Below are 16,869 nucleotides of genomic sequence, written 5' to 3'. Positions count from 1 at the left end.
AGCTTGGTGTAGAAAAACTGAAATCGGTTGATGATTAAGAAAAAATCAGGAAAATAAAAAAAACTTAAAGAATTTATCCTGCCCTAGGACCAAATGTCAAAAACATCAGCTTGGTGTAGAAAAACTGAAATCGGTTGATGATTAAGAAAAAATCAGGAAAATAAAAAAAACTTAAAGAATTTATCCAAAGGGTAGTTCTGAACTGCTGCGTTAGGAACATCGCATGGGTACTTAAAGATTACTCAAGGAAAATTAGAAAGCAGTCAAGTAACTATATTTATAGAAATGTTTATTGGGTGTTAAGCACTTTAACTCAAATACAAAAACATTAAATTGTATTAAAGTAACATTTAAATAAATTAAACTTCTAATATAGTAGAAGTACTGCAGTATACTGCAGTTAAATTTTGTATATCTTGAATTTACATAAATGGTCCACTCCCGATCTTTTCTGCTCACCGGCTGTTTCACACTATCCACCATCAATTTTTATGTAACCTCCAGAGATTTACTTATTATACAATGTTATAAGGAAATAAAGTTATTTAGGTTTTTAAAATAATATAATAATAATGTTAATAAAACAATGTCTACCTAACCATTCACTCTGTTTTTAAGAATGTTAATTTTATTTTAATTGAAAAGTATCAATATTTGCTCTACGTCTTTTAGACCATAGATTGAGCCCCATTTAGGCCCGATGAAAAAATGTTCCCCCTCTGTAAGTTGCTCTTCTAGCTGTTATTATATAATTGGCTGAGCCCTAGGCGCCAAGAAGCTGTTTTTTCGTGGATCTTGGCCCAAAGTCCTTCTTGCGTGCCATAACTCAAAGACAAACAAATACCGGACCCTAATGCCATCCAGGCTCCGGCTCATAAAAATGAAAATTTGTGCTACAGATTTTTTTGCGAAGGACTAATCTTGGACAACAGCTGCTAGGGGTCATTTCGCCCTCAGCGAGTGTCCTGTGTCCACTCATCTCGATTACGAGGTGTAAATTTACTGACGCACATAAAGCCATTTGGCCGACTTCTGCCGGCCCCGTTCTCCGTTCTCCGTTCTCGGGTCCCTAATCCCCGGCAGCTCAAAATCCAATTCATATATTTACCGCTCGCCGAGGGGAGACATTGGCATTATGAGCGTTAAGCTTTCCTGGCCATTTTACGCTTCGGCTGGGGGTAAAGCTTTATAAATTTTGATGATATGTGTGTGTGGATTGGCGCTCATTTGTGCCCGGCTTCGTGGCTCAACGTGTTGCCGCTTAATGTGCGGGATTTGCTGGACTTTTCACTGGATGGTTGTGGGACGGGATGCGGGAGGGTCCTTGAAACCCAAAACAGTTGGAGTACCAAGGAGTTAAACGACAACAGAAATAGAAATGGTAAATCCGGACAGGTCATTTTAAGTGATAATAGTAATATTATGATGATAATAATAATATTATGGTTATTATATATTTTAATAAGATATAAATGTATAACAAAAATATCTTTAAGTTACACTTTAATAAAAATATTGTTAAGTATAGAATTTCAAATTTATATGATCTATAACCTTAAAAATAAAAACCACATTAGTTTATTAAACAAGAATTCGATTTTTAAAAGCTTTAATACGATTGTTTTAATTTATTTTAAATAAGATTAAAAAGTAGTCGAGAATAATAAGTAATCACTCTGGCACTTAAAATCATATTCACAACATAATTCTGGGAAAATTCGGCAAACATGACATAATCTCACTTCACTTTCACTGGATTCTTGAAAAAGAAGCTCTACTCCTCCACCGCTGTATTACCCACAAAGCCACTCTCAGTTTCTTGGCTCCTCGAAAAAGATTGCAACATTAACACTCACTGCACACGTCCTCGACCAGCACTCCCAACCTTTGCCCCCTAGCACCACACATTGTGATATGTGCCAGCTCCTCCATCATCATCATCATCATCATCGGCATCATCAACGCCCGGCATCATCTGCGGCCTTTATCAATTCACCTTCTGCCGGATTGTTCCTCCAGTAAGCCTCCTCTTCTGGCTGTTTACATAACCAAGGCGGCATGCCACTTTTGTGGGCGTGCCACAAAACGTAAAAGAAAAATGTATTAAAAAAGTAAGGGAAAAATAAGAAAAAATTGTGTTAAAATTAATGCACGACCGGTAGAGGAGGCTGCGCCCTCCCAGCGCTAAGTAAACTGGCCTTTCATCGGGTTTTTGGCCATATATTTCCATTCGCCAGCCACCAATGTCGATCATCGGGCTCGAGATGCCGGTGTAGATTTTTCGAACCCATAATTACCGGCCTGTGTGAGCAAATATATATATAGTATGTAGGTATATAGAAAATTGTTGAGGGCAGGCGTGCGGAGATCTAGCCACGTTTTCTGGCAGATCCGAGCATGATTTAAAGGGCAGACGGCCCAGTCCTGTCTGTTGGCTTTGTTGTTGAAAGTGATTGTACTTTATAGATTGTGAGCCTTTGTTGACTCGCATACTGCCGTGGCTGTGCTCTTTGCATTCGCCAACGTTGTGCAACGTGTAAGACATGTTTGCCTTAGAAGCCGCCACTCTGGTGGCTTTTGGCCACGGGGAGCAGAATGTGGCAGATGCCTTGGGAGGGGGTTGAGTCATGCATGACAGCAGGCTGGAATTCGGAGGGGCCAGATCTTCGGGAATACAACAAAATTAGTTTGAAATGCAGGTCGGCAACAGAGGAATTTCACGAATCGAAATAATGGCCGAGACTTTTTTATATATCAACATAAAATTACAATACATGACATAAATTTGGATCATTTTTTAAATTTTTACAACTTTATTAAATGCTTAAAGTCATAACAGATTAATTTTAGAGCATACAGTTTAATATGTATATTACTGCAGTACCAAACAAAAACAAGAAAGCGGAAAATACTCTAGAGATAAATAGAAAAACATATTCTAAAAAGGCAAGAAAGCGGAAAATACTCTAGAGATAAATAGAAAAACATATTCTAAAAAGCTGTAATCCGAACTAATTTTCCATCGGTTTTACTACAATGAAGCTTTATAAAACCTATAAAACCTTGTAAATAAAGTTATCAGTGCCTATAGCACCTTTAAATTATTTAGCATATCATTTTACCTTTAAAATTCAGAATATACTAAAATATAATAACACAAAAGCCGCTCTAACGTACTCCCGTTTTTCAAATCATTTATCCTGCTCAAAAACTTCATCAAGTCAAATCCCATGATAAATTCATTAGTTCTGGGCTTGGCATAGACCATTTAAACATTTTATATATAATTACGCCATCATTATGAAGTCTCCTCGGGGTCTTGGACGGAAATCCCCCAGGGACTTGGACCATTAACAATGCCACGTAGCTGTCACCTACAGGGCACCGGGAAGATCAACCCTTAAACCAAATGCGCAGTTTCCTCCGAATGGAAAACACACAGTTTCCCAAGAAAACGATTCACTGAAGAGTGAAATAGCCGTAGAGTAAAGCTCTCAAAAATCTAAGTAATGAATTCAAATGAGCCACCAAAGTTCACGGCCCCAAGGCTTTCACTTACTGCGATTGAGGATTTCTTGCCGTATTAATTAGGGGAACCACTTACATCGTTTCTGATGGTTCGCAGTTAAAACAAGGCACTGCTAAAATCATAACAGCTGTGACGTAACAAATGGCATCGACGGGGGGTGCAAGGCAGCCCAGGAATCAACCACTTGAAATTCTTTTTTATGCCTGCCTGAATTGAGACATAAAACATTCCCGTGCGGGTTTACGGAGACCCCGTCAACCCCTAATGAAGCCACCAACTCACGTAACTCGCCACAGTTGCCACCGAAAGTTTCTTCCCTCGCTGCCTGCGAGTGTGTTTTTGACCATATAAGGATAACGAGAAGGGGCTTTTGATGTTGCCTAAGCATTTTGGCAAATATTTGCCCGAAGAACCAATCCATCCAGGGTGGTTCTCAAGGCATAAATTGGAAACTTTAAAGGGCTGCCAAAAGACGCAGAAAAATCCTAAAACTCAATGCGGGTCACCCCTGATTTGTTAAAAAACAAGCAACAGCTATCCCTAAAAAATAAAAGACCAATGCACTTTGTGAGTAAAGACCACAACAAATAATGTTAACGAGCCCGCGGTTCGGACGATTACAATCAGTGACAGAAGGCAAACCCAACCCCGAATACGATCTAATCTCCCAAAAACCCAGAGAGATTTGCAAGTCCAGTCCCTGACCCGTTGGCGGATTTTTGTTTTCAGGGTCCACCACCATATGGACAGAAGCAATCAACGAAAATGTACTTGGGCATATGTTGAATAAAGTGCACTGAGGCAAGGGTTCTCTAATAAATCGGTGAGGAGGGGAACCAGAGCTATTAACAACTAATTGAGTACATTTATAGCCAGCCAAAAGCCACTATAAACTGGCTGTGACAATAGGGGATTTTGAAGCTGTCTATTAATGAGCCCTCCAAAAGTTTATATTATAAACTAAACCAGTTTGAAGACAACATGAATACAAGAGCTATTAAAAACTTTCGATTTTTAAATTTGAATCCACATGCATCTCACGCTTTTGGCCAATTTATACTCCAACATCGAATTTCGAACATTCCATTGATAAGAAGTAGTTCGGCGGCCGATGTTCAACTGGCTCGTTGGTCTAGGGGTATGATTTCCGCTTAGGGTGCGGGAGGTCCCGGGTTCAAATCCCGGACGAGCCCAAGTGATATTAATTTTTTTGTATTTCTTTTTTTTGCATTTTAGATTATTATGTTTGTTGGTGTAATAGTCTTGAGACTATTTCTAAATACGTTCCATTGCCTTATCTCTGTTTGCATAGTTTGTTTTTATACTTTAGATGTGATTATGCTGACATAAATGTGAAAGCTACTTTTGTGTGTTTGTGGTTTTTATCGTGCGCCCTGAACAATATTATAATTTATAATGGATCGAGCCGATTTTTATGAAAAGTAGTTAGATCTCGAATTTACAACTGGCTCGTTGGTCTAGGGGTATGATTTCCGCTTAGGGTGCGGGAGGTCCCGGGTTCAAATCCCGGACGAGCCCAAGAATGTTGGACTTTTTTTTAATTTTAAATAAATATTAATCAATGTTACTTTATTTTGTTGCTGCTGCCTTAATACAAATTTAACAAGCAAAAGGGTAGACCTTTGGCAGAGTCAACCTAGTGATATTGGATCGTTTGAATAATGACAATTACTGGGTTCCAAGCCAAATTGGGCAAAGGTAAGCCGAGTCGGATCAATTACGAATTCATCCGAGGACAATGCAGCAGACGGATTGTCAGACGGGAGTCACAGGTACCGCAGACAGGGGCATTCAACTGCACGTGTCGGTGACTCTTTGGGGCAACTGCCAATTGAAAGCCGACGACCCCCTGAAAAAAGGGTGCAAGATACGATACTACACTACAAAATGTACAAAGCCAACAAATTTAGATAGCAACATTAAAATTGAACAAACTTTATTGTATACAATATTTTTGTATTTAGTAAAGTATGATAACACTCAAATCAGCAATATTGATTATCACAAATTTCAAATTATAAAGGTCATTTTACAGGTAAGGTAACTTACAGTATTTAACAACCAATAACAACCAATTTACAAAAAAGCAAATCTTTTTTTTTAAAAACATAAAGATAACTTGGCAAATCAAATTTTAATGCTCCATTAACAACATGAAAAGATGACGTTGTAAACTAAACCCGTTTAAAGATGCCACAATATACGAAAGCCATTAAACTCAAAGCCACATGCATCTCACGTTTTGACCAGTCTTTTACTGAATATCGAATTTCGAACATTCCTTTGATAAGAGGTAGTTTGGCGCGCCAAGATCACCTGGCTCGTTGGTCTAGGGGTATGATTTCCGCTTAGGGTGCGGGAGGTCCCGGGTTCAAATCCCGGACGAGCCCAAGTAAAGAACATTTTTTTTTATTTCTTATAAGTTTTTAAATTTAAATAATGTTAAAATGACAAAATTTGGAAAATGGAGTAAAGGCCCGGTAATTTTACGTTAAAATATTTATATTTCGGATGTGCGTTTGCGGAATGTAGATGCAAATTTTTCTCTGTGTATGGGCTAGCTCCGGCGAACGAATTTTATGCATTGGAAATTAACACAACAAACTTTTCGGCTTGGCTGGCCAAGCAGACACCGGCAGACCAGAGCTCATGGCTGTCATTACCCGAAATCCATTTGCGACCCCCGGGGCCCAAGGGGGCTTGGCTGGCAGATCTCTTTCGCATTGTAATAATACGGCACTCAGACCGGCCCCCTCACCCATTCCATTGCCATGTATCCGATTGCAGTCCATAACAGCTGGAAGCACGTAAATCTCATTGTTTCGATGCGTTTTGCATGCGTTTGAAGTGTCTGGTTGTCGATTCCGATTTCGATTTCAATGCCGGCGTCTGCCCCAATCCTGGCCTTCTCCGCCCCCAGACCATCGCCATCCCCCTCCCCCAAGACTGCTGCATTTGATAGCCTGCCTCCGCATGAGGAGTTACTTTTCGTAATGCATGTTACGATACCCATTGAGAAGGAAAGGTCAAGTCTTCGGGTTAATCTTTCAACTGGTCTTTAAATAAATTTAACTTGGAAAGAATTTATTTATTTTCTTTTGTTTTACATGGATTATTAACAAGCCATTTATTTAATAAATGTTACTAAAATAGAATTTTTTTTATCTGGAAAATATTTCTTAAAGGTAGGAAACATCCTAGTATCCTATATATTTCCTGAAGCGCGAATTCGATCTTAAGTAAGCGGTATTTACGTATTCGTTGCTAAACCGCTGTAAACTTTTCTTATATGATTTTTTCACTGACAAATACATCAGCTAGCGGGGGGTTAAATAAAGCCTGTGGTTTCAGCACCCGGCGACAAAGAGGAACAACTCGCTTTACTCCTCAGCCGCAGCCTGCGGGCTCTGCAATTGACTTGAACTCGTGGCGCATCAATTGGGTGTGTGTAAGCCCACTTTGAAAAATTATTGGTCAAATAAAATACTTAAATACTTTCATTTATTTCTAATAATAAAAAATCTGTATTCTGTCTATATTTTTAGATTTTTAAGCTAATATCATGGATTTAAAAAAACAGACAAGTGTTGAAATCTTTATGTAATATTTTGTATATTTATTTTCTTTTTGGTAGACGTTAAATAACTCCAATTATAATATAAATATTATAATAAATAAATATTTAAAGTGTAGCCTTTTTTCTCCAAGTGCATTTGTTGGTTGTGTTTGGTACTTTTGTTGTTGCTGGGCTGCGGTTTGTGTGATTTTTATGATGAGGCCCCCGGGCAACGGAGGACAAGGCTCGATTCGGTTTTGATTGCCCTGCCGGAAACGGTGCTCAGGTTACGATTTAGCAGCGATTTAGCCGACCGTGAAATGGCAACTGCAGCACTTAACCACATAGCAACCGGCCACAGTGACACCAGCACAAACACCAGATGCCGCCGAGCTTTTATCACCTTTTTTGGGCGAGTGTGTGGGTCGCATTTCCCATTTCTCCCCGCCCTCAAATATTTTTGTTTGCGGCGCCAACATTTCTCTTTCAACTTTGCTTATCTAATTGCTGTTCTATAAATAGTCCGCAGCCCAAGGGGATAAATTGTCGGTCGAGTGCCAATGTCAGGATGGCCGAGCGGTCTAAGGCGCCAGACTCAAGAGCTAACATCTCTTACCCTTCGCAGCAGGGTTCGATCGAGCGTTCTGGTCCTCTCTGAGGGCGTGGGTTCGAATCCCACTTCTGACAAAAACTTTTTTTCCAAAATTATTTATAAAGTGTTGTGCCTAATATTTTTAATCACTTCTGAATTTATAGTTGTGTTTCTAAACACCTCTTTATATCGGGTTCCTAAGTAGAACGATGGAATTGTAAGGCAGTATAAAATTAAACGTTTAGTATTCTTTGTTATAATAAAAAAAAATTAGCAAAATGTAAAATTCCTCGCCAATTTCATTTGTATCACTGTTATATTAAACGGACTACTAGTTAATACATCTTTTTTTAAGCTTCTGAGTTACATGTGTTTGATATAACAAGCATTTTTGTATTTTTGAACTTATTAATTTTTGAATTATTAACGTTATCTGCATATTTAAATGGGTAACAAAAGAAGTACCAAATCTAAACTTGTTAAAATCATATTAAAACTCCTTCTTTGACTTCTAGAATTAATTTGTAATTTTTGTAGCACACCACCCTACCAAAGAAATAAATTTATTACCCTTATTAGTTAAAATTTTGTGTTCAACCCTGGCATTAAAAATAGCCTCTACTACTTCAAGTAATAACTATGCCCTACTTATATCCAATATTATACCACTCTCTTCCCCTAAGTTTCGTCCTTCCTTAGCCTTGGGTTTATCTCGCCTGATTTGATTCAGCTGTCGCTGGATGTCACCACTAAACCCTAAATCTGATTCCGGCACCTCATAAAACTTCCAGTTGCGTTTTCCCCCTCCTTTTCTCCTCCAGCAAGTCTGCTGCTAATTAGGTTTTCCTTTTTATATATTTCTTTATGGTTTTTCCAACACGTGTTTGGGTCTCCTTCCCCGTTTTTCATGCCCTTAATTTTCCCTACCCGCTGACTGCACTTGAATGCACTTGTCAAAGTTCTGTGCCGTCGCCTACGCTGGCCCGATGCATTATTTTTTACTTTCCCAGCCACAGACAACACCGAGCACCGGGGGATTCTGAGCCGTAAGCCACGCGTGCCACAATAGGCAGGCACCACTGTGCCCCACCGCTCACCCCCGTTCTCTTTGATGGCCAACTGGAAACTCGATTTAAATCCAGTGCATATGCAAAGTGTCACGTAATTTCAATTACACAGCTTCAAAGACATAGACAGTTGCACTGGAAAAAATAATCACGTACTCTGAAAAAAGAGTCAAATGGGATTTAGTTAGGTGATAAAAATGCCACTTCTACATAAATATCAAGATGAAAAATGTATTACTTTCAAGATATTTGTAATAGTGTTCAGATCGGTGTGAATAAAACATTCTGATCTTAAAAGTCAAGAGTATTATTTGTTGATTTAGGTACTTGCCTTATCACAAAACTATGATTAGAGCTCTTAAAATTGGTTTTGTATATACTTAAGAATTTGTAGTAAAATGATTTAAGATTTTTCCTTAAGTGTTCCACCGAGAATAGAGGAGAAAAAATATTTTTTCTTGTTCTCCCTCTGAGATAACAAGTTTTATAAACTAAGCCAAGCGACAACGGTGCGTGCCACGCCCCCAGCCGCAGCTGTGCCTCCTGAATGTCCGGGAAAGTGGGCGCCGAACGCGTGTTGCATGTCAATCGCGGAATGCACTTGTTGGGGACAGGGAATCAAGAATAGGATATAGAAAGGTATAGGGGGAAGTGACAAAGCCAACGTCTGACAATGGCCGTGCGGCTTAGTGACCCATAATGCGTTTGCCAAGAGACCAATTGAGTTAGCCCACTTCCTGGGCTTCGTCGTTTGTTACCCAGTTTTCTCCTTCTTCTGGCCAAGTGCCTCAGTTCCCCTTTCTCATCGCCCGAACCTTGTAATCTTCATCTTCAACGTCGCCTACGCGTTCTATCGCTCTCGAGCTCGACTTTTTCTGTTCTACTTATTGGTCTTGGATTTTCCAGTACCCTTTCTATGGGCATTATTACTCTTAGGGGAATGAAGAAAAGAGCTCCCTCATAAACTTACTATTTTTTTTAGTCACAAACTCATATATATTGATATATAATATAACAACTTGTTATTCAAGAGAGGTCTATTATCTTGGATGTTATAAGATTTTGTAAAATATTTGGTATATGACATTTTTATACAAGATATTCTTGTGAGAGTATTCATAGCTGCCCTTTCCGAAAATGCACTTAACTCCTGTATTTTTTGTGTGCCACCTGCAGTTGCCTTTTTTTCTCCATCTTTTTCCCTAGCGTAAATAATGGGTTGGCGTTACAAATCCGTTTTAAATGTGACTCGTGTTGCTGTTGTTGCCTGGTTAACTGAGCAGGGAAATTGATTTTGTCTCGTTTGAGCTGTTGTTGCTGCTAAGTCGCCTGACATATGGACTTTCATTGACGGCCACCACAGTACAGCACCGGCCATAACCGACATGACCGGCGGCATGTTACCAACAGCCAGCGACCGCAAGCCTTTTGTTCCGCTTCCATCGACCGCCGGACATCGTCGCACGTGTCCGGACTCATCTAAAAACAGCACTGGCCCAAAACACCTGCCTCGCACCTCAATTTGAAGGCCATGATATAGGGGAGATGGAGGCGATCCCTGTTGCAGTTCAGGGTATTTAGCGGTTTTCACTGCATCATTAATTTTGATGCGCTGCTGTTGCCAATGTTGTTGCCGTTGCATACATTGTAGCGAAAGGAATATGATTTTGGGTACCTATAAGCACACAGTACAGTACTTATTCTTCATTTAAATAGGTAGGAATCATTATACCGTACTCCTCTTAACTTGTAAATGTATAATAATAATTAATACTCTTTTGTATCTTTTTAAAACATTCGAATCTTGAAGATATATTAATATTTGCAATAGTTTTTATAGTATTTCCTCATTAATTGGCCTACAAGGAATAGTTCAAATTAAATTTGTATAATATTTTATGTACTCTTAAGAGGTACTCAAAAGGTACCTTATCATCACTGTTATTTGCTGATTTGACTGCCTGGACTAAAACTACACTCAACTGAATTGTAGCTGTTGCGGTTTGGGTTGATGAACTTTTGGCAAGGTTAAATTATGGCAGGCGGGGTGATAGTGTCAGTCGGCTATGGTCATATTGAGCTTTGTGGTTTATATAAGATTTAACTGCAAAGAGAGTGAATTTAATGATAAACGAATTTAGTCCATCTCAAGTGCTACCTATAAGTAGTTGAATTTTCAATTAAATTTTAGGAAAACTATTTATTTGGGAATCATGTAAATCCGTCAAATTATTGTAAAGGTCTGATGCAATAATCCAATTACACTCAGCGCTGTTTCATCTGAACGATTCCCCTAAGCTCTCAGCTATTTTCCCATACCATCCCACCAAATCGCTGACAATTTCATCAAATTGCCAGACACGACTCAGCCATAGAATACCATTCGATCAGGGAATGAATCAAAGCCAGCCCGCAATCTCGCCTCCAATTCCAATTTTTGCCTTATCACCCGGCACAAAAGGCGGTCCTCTAATTAGCTGCCGACTCCCAGACGTCCCCCGACTGGTCATCCCCGACTCACCCATTCACCCAGTCCCCCAATCCTCTACAGACTTTTCAGAGAAGGCGGCGTTGGGAAAGGCATGCAATTGGCATGACATTGCCGTGTTCGAGCTGGGACAAAGCCCGAAAACCGAACCGAAAGCCAAGGAGTGGGGCTTCGAGGTGGTGGTGGTGGTGCTGCTGCAGACGGAATAGTTCAGGCATGGCGTTGGGGTCGGAGTCGCCACCGGTGTGGCATGTGGAAGCGATGTTGATGCCGGCACGTAATGAGCGCATTACGCACTTGGAGGCGGCTTAGGGGAAGGGGAGCCGGGCAGGAGCAGCCCGATAACAAGCCAGCCCCTGCAACCTGCTTAACTCGCAGTTTTCACACGGAGAAAAATAAAAGTACTAGACTGCTTTTCAAAGATCGGGGAGAAAAAACCACCACTTAGTTTAACAAAAAATCTGTACCTTAAATAGTTCGGTATTATATTGCCAAGTAAGAAATTACTCACACAAGAAAGCGAGTTTAAGGTCTACATCTGCTATAGCTCTATAATCAACCCTCTGTTAGCTTATAGCTTTAACTTATAGCTTATATCCTATAAGATATCATTAGATAACAATAATAATAATACGCACAAAAGACTGGTAAATATTTTTATTTTTATTTAGATGAGATATAATATCTCAAAGTTGGGATAAGGTATTTTTAAGATACTTTCTACTTTTAGTTCATGGAATGGCTTGAAGAATATATATGTATATATTTCTTATTTTTTTTACATATACAAGACAATAAAGCTATTGTAAGTGAAACTTCATCATAATATTCGATTTGCTTGCACTTTACATTAATAACATAGGAAGTTCGAACCACTTAAATTATAAATGGCCCTTATGAATGGGTCCTGTTCCCCAGTGCAGCTCTCCGCTGTCCGAATGCCTTGTTATCCCTGCCACATTATCGCCTTAGCCGAATACCTGGCGCATCTTGAGTGTGCAACATTGTTACAATCAAGTCCAAGTCCCTGTCTATTACCATCTCTTTTTTGTGCCTTATTGCAGCGTCTGTCTGCCCGGTGTTGTTGTGCACGCTCCGCTTTTCAGCCTGCGGTGAGGCTAAGGACAATGCCCCCTCCCCCCCCTGCTGTGGGCTTCGGGAGGCGGGGGGCGGGGCACTGCAACTGCTGCAGCCGCCCTCGTTCCACTTACGCGTGTGTGTGCTCAAGTAGCGAAAGGCCCCCGGCAAGAAAATCAAGCGGTGCAACATTTGTTTTTCCTATTTTGCGGGAGTACTTTTGGATAGGGTATCAACATTAAACCCGACTAATCGACTATATATTATAGTTCAAAACAAATCCATATACAAAAAATATTTAAAAGAAAATTCATTTTTAGCTAGGTACATATCATTCACATTTTATAGAAATTTTTCATCGATCAGTACTGAAGGGTATCCCTAGTTTCGATAGACCACATCATATTTACTGTCTTGTTTCCTTTGGATCCCCAGCGGATAGTCAAGACCCCTTGCTACTTCAAGTCGGCTAGTTTGGCGCTTTGCCAGGCTTCAAGAAAGGAGGTAAGTTCGGTGGTCTGGGGTTGGGATTTTTCCAGAGTCGGCGGAGGAGGCCAATGTGTTGCACCAGTTTTAAGGCCACGACGCACAGCTGCGCCGTATGCAATGCCATGCCCCAAGCCGCAATTCCCCACCTGCGTTCCCCTTCACCGATCTGGTTTTCGGTTTGTGGTCTCTCGAAATCTTGAAATCCATCGTTTGGCGCTCGACTCTTGCAGGTGTGCTTCACACGACTTGTCAGTGTCAGCGCCAATTTTTTTCATATGGCTCCGCGCTCTATTTCTTCGAGCTTTGTGGCACAGACAAAGAGCAGCAGGCATTTTTTCCACGTTTGTGGCAACATTTTTGGTTTAAGTATTGATAGAGGTTGCAGGAATTTGCGTGTCCAAGATGTCAGGCAAGAGAGAATATGATTACTCCTTAGTATACAAGGGTAATCATAAGCTTTTTTTTAATATATTACGCAGTACTGACCAAACGTACTAAAAATTACAAAAATAATTGTACATGAAATAACAAGTTGCAAATCAAGCAGTTTAATTTTTTTAAGCATTGTAATGAAACGTTTTAACAGTCCCTGGCAAGGCCAAGGGCTTTGACCTCTCACCCTTCACCTCCACGCCGCCCCTTCTGAGGTCACCGACCCTCGACGAACAAGTGTTGTTGCACACATGACACGAGATCGTTTGGCCCTTTCCTCATCGCGATCTGCATGTGACTGAAGTGAAGAGCCAGTCAACCAATTAACTAAACTGCGCCTAATTAAATACTTAATCGAGCTTGAAACTGCAGCTAAGATAGCACCAGCCTCATCAAATTGAAGGCAGCTGCCTTAATTAGCCGGACTCTCACAGTCAAAAGTCGAAAGTTGCCCGCTCATAAATTTATGTAATTTGACAAAACAAAAACGAATAGGAAAATCGCACATAATTTCTAATGTGAGATAAAATCGCAAAATCAAAGGCTAGAGGAGCGCTTCCCTAAGACCCGAGTCTATTAATTTGAAATGGCCTGAGATAAATTACTAAATGACTGTCGCTTACGTGTGATCCATCCATCAATGCCATCATTAAGCCAAACATTTGACAGAGCGGCAATGGAACGGCCACAGGATGGGAGCCACTGGGTATCTCTACCTATATCTTTTCCCTTTCGCGATTCTCCAGTTTGAACTGCAAAGTTCCCAATCTCAATCCCAGCCCCGGACAACAACTCACTTCTGGTTTGGCTCAGAGGAAGACCGGAGACCCCACAGCCTGTCTTTCAGCGGTTGTCGGGCTCTCAGAATCGGAGGCAATGTCTTCGTCTATGCCGCTGTCACTCGAAGCTACCTCTGGGATTTCTCTGGGTCTGGACCTCTCGGGGCTCGCTTTTTGCTGGGACTGGTACCCTGGAATAAAGGGTGTAGAAGAATCGCCCGATAGTACCAGGTCTCGTGTTCTTTTGATTAGTTATAAGGCACCTTTATAAAGATCAAGACCAATTGAATCATTAAAAATATTCTAATAAAAATAATATATATAATCTATACACAGAAATTCAAACGTTCTCATTTGAGTTGCAAATGTTCTTAAAGTTAGAACCACATTATTTAAGTTGATAATGTTTTCATTTTGCTCGAAACAAGTTGAATTGGCGATATTTACATTGTATCTCTCAAGAATTAAACTAGTCATGGTCAAGATCATTGATACCATTACACGGTTTTCAAGAACGAATGTTCTCAATTCAAGAAGAACGTACTTCTCTGTGGAACAAACATACATTTACCTTCATAAATCGAAATTCTTGTGTTTAAAAATAAATAATATATTTTACAATGACCCATTGCAAAGTAAGGATATTTATGTATATTAAAAGTACCATATTAGCCTAATACTCAATTATGCCTTCCTGTTAGTTCACTTAACATTTCAGTGGTACTTGATAGGTCGACCCCATATCCCTTTAAAAAACCGCCTAGGGTGCTGTCAATAGGTTTCCCTCGCAAAGGCGAACCGCCGGCACTCAGGCGTGTCCAGGTATTTGTTGTTGATTATGTTGATAAGTGGCCGCCACATATTTTCCAACTGCACTTGTAATAATTTGTTTGCCATTCCGCCGGTCTGCCTCGCTGTAATCAATGCCGCCAAAAGTGGGTGGTGGGGAGATGGAAAGCCGGGAAAATCAGGGGACAGACACGAGAAGTGGCATTCCTTCTGACGAAAATGTGCCTCTGTGGGAGCCTCTTTTTTTTCCTTCTTTTTTTTACTGATTCCCTTCCGTCACCCCAACTTCCAGGAACCAGAAGTATTTGGCGTGCGGGTTTATCTTTTGATTTCGTTTCGTTACTTCTGGTATTTTAATGAGTTTCAGCTTTAAGATAAAATAGAATAAAAAAACGAAAAAGGTCTCCTCCGCTCACATCAAAAGTTTATGAAACGGTTGCTATTAGCAGCATTTGCCATCCGAGCTTTTGATGTGAGCCCAGCTGAACGCACGTGTGCCCCGAGATTGCCAATATCCGTCGATATTTCCAGTTCTTGATGCCGGTAAAGACAATGGCAATATATGCAGATATGTTAATGAAGCATGTTCCAAGCGAAACTATAAACCCTAGGCAGAGCCAAAGAGCTGTGCATGGCTGGTTGGCTGGGTCATAAATTAAATTATGGTGTACTCGAACAAGAAAAGTGAGAGCTAGTTGTGTAAAATGGGTATAAAAGGGTGTCTTCTCAAGCTGCCTGGGAATTGATAAGGTATAAAGAGAATGTGCTTGTCTTGGATAATAGATAATCCCGAGGGGCCGCCTTTGAGAAGCTCTCCATTCCTATACTTATCAAATATTTATGGGACAAAAGGTTATTTTATAGAAAGTCTGTTCCTTCTTATTATTTTCTCATGGGACTTAAAGACTTAATGTGGAACACATAACGACTTACGAAATATTTAGTTATTGAACTCTGAACATTATTTACTTTTATATTTTATAGCTTCTTGCATTTCTTGGCCTTATTACTTTTTGCAGCTATTTCTTCGTTAGTATCATATCATAACCTTTCCATTTTGGCATTCAGAGATTTTTCGCGGCGGTTGCCTCCTTTGAAATTTGCAATTTCCATCGAACCGCATTAAAATTCGCCATACCCTCCCAATGGGCGACTGACCCACCCAGAAAAGTGGATTCAACTGGGAGTCCAACTTTCGCCGGGCCTAGATCGAGCGACATTCAACATTCAACATACAACATTCACCCAGGGAAAGGGCGGCTTTGATTGCAATTATTTGGTGTGCTCTTGGTCTTTCACTTTCCAAAGACAAAAAGCCGAAAGCATAAAAAAGAACTTCGCATAATTTAGTCGCTTTGCCATTTAAATGGAGCACAAGTGTAACTAATCTCCAAGCGACATCCACTCGGTATTTTGCTCTTTTTTCGGAGCCTTTCACAAACGAAAAACCGAAAAAGAAACCTGAATGGAGTACGTGGCCAAAAAGACTCCAGTCGGCCGAGGTTTTTTGCCTCCTTTTTCTAGGTTAGCCGCATGGATTGGCAGAGTTGAGGGGGAAAGGCACCTGCGGCCAACAACCAGGCCAACAGAAATATGCCAAAAGCGTTGACATTTCGTGCGGTTCCATTGCAATTAGAAGCAGTTGAGGCCAACCCAGTGAACTTCGATCAGAGCTGAAACTGAGACTGCACAGGGAAAAATGTTTACTTAAGAATTACCATTACTTGGAAAACTTCCTAAGTTATTAGACAATTTATTAAAATATTAGAACTTAAAGTAATATTTTAAGAACAAGAAACATTTTACAGGAATGACATAAAACATGACAGCGACTTTTCGCTGAGTGGCTTTAGTTTCTGGGGCAGCTCTTTGTAATTGATTTGCCATGTAGGTGGGTAAATAAAAGCTGCCCAAAATTGAATTAAATATTGGTTCAGCATCTGACCAAAGGCTGTCAGAACAGAAGCGAAGCTACTGATGCCGGCAGGCCAACATTTAAATTTCTTATAAACAAATCTTTTCCATTATCTGGTCAGCTCGCAGGAGAGTA

At 40.2% G+C, this 16,869-nt stretch overlaps 4 non-coding genes across 4 annotated transcripts; all 4 read left to right on the top strand.

The window, feature by feature from the left end:
* The first annotated feature begins 4,650 nt into the window (after window positions 1-4,650).
* On the top strand, window positions 4,651-4,722 carry TRNAP-AGG (transfer RNA proline (anticodon AGG)). The gene has a single exon. It is a non-coding gene; the product is annotated as a tRNA-Pro (tRNA).
* Window positions 4,723-4,996: 274 nt separating this feature from the next.
* On the top strand, window positions 4,997-5,068 carry TRNAP-AGG (transfer RNA proline (anticodon AGG)). The gene has a single exon. It is a non-coding gene; the product is annotated as a tRNA-Pro (tRNA).
* Window positions 5,069-5,868: 800 nt separating this feature from the next.
* On the top strand, window positions 5,869-5,940 carry TRNAP-AGG (transfer RNA proline (anticodon AGG)). The gene has a single exon. It is a non-coding gene; the product is annotated as a tRNA-Pro (tRNA).
* A 1,728-nt stretch (window positions 5,941-7,668) lies between these two features.
* Window positions 7,669-7,793, top strand: TRNAL-CAA (transfer RNA leucine (anticodon CAA)). The gene is made up of 2 exons: window positions 7,669-7,706; window positions 7,749-7,793. It is a non-coding gene; the product is annotated as a tRNA-Leu (tRNA).
* Window positions 7,794-16,869: the final 9,076 nt, after the last annotated feature.

Source organism: Drosophila suzukii, chromosome 3 (genome assembly GCF_043229965.1).
Source record: "Drosophila suzukii chromosome 3, CBGP_Dsuzu_IsoJpt1.0, whole genome shotgun sequence".
NCBI classification, from domain to species: Eukaryota; Metazoa; Arthropoda; class Insecta; order Diptera; family Drosophilidae; genus Drosophila; species Drosophila suzukii.
Note: the sequence above shows the minus strand (reverse complement) of the source record. Positions and strands in the feature narration are given on the sequence as shown.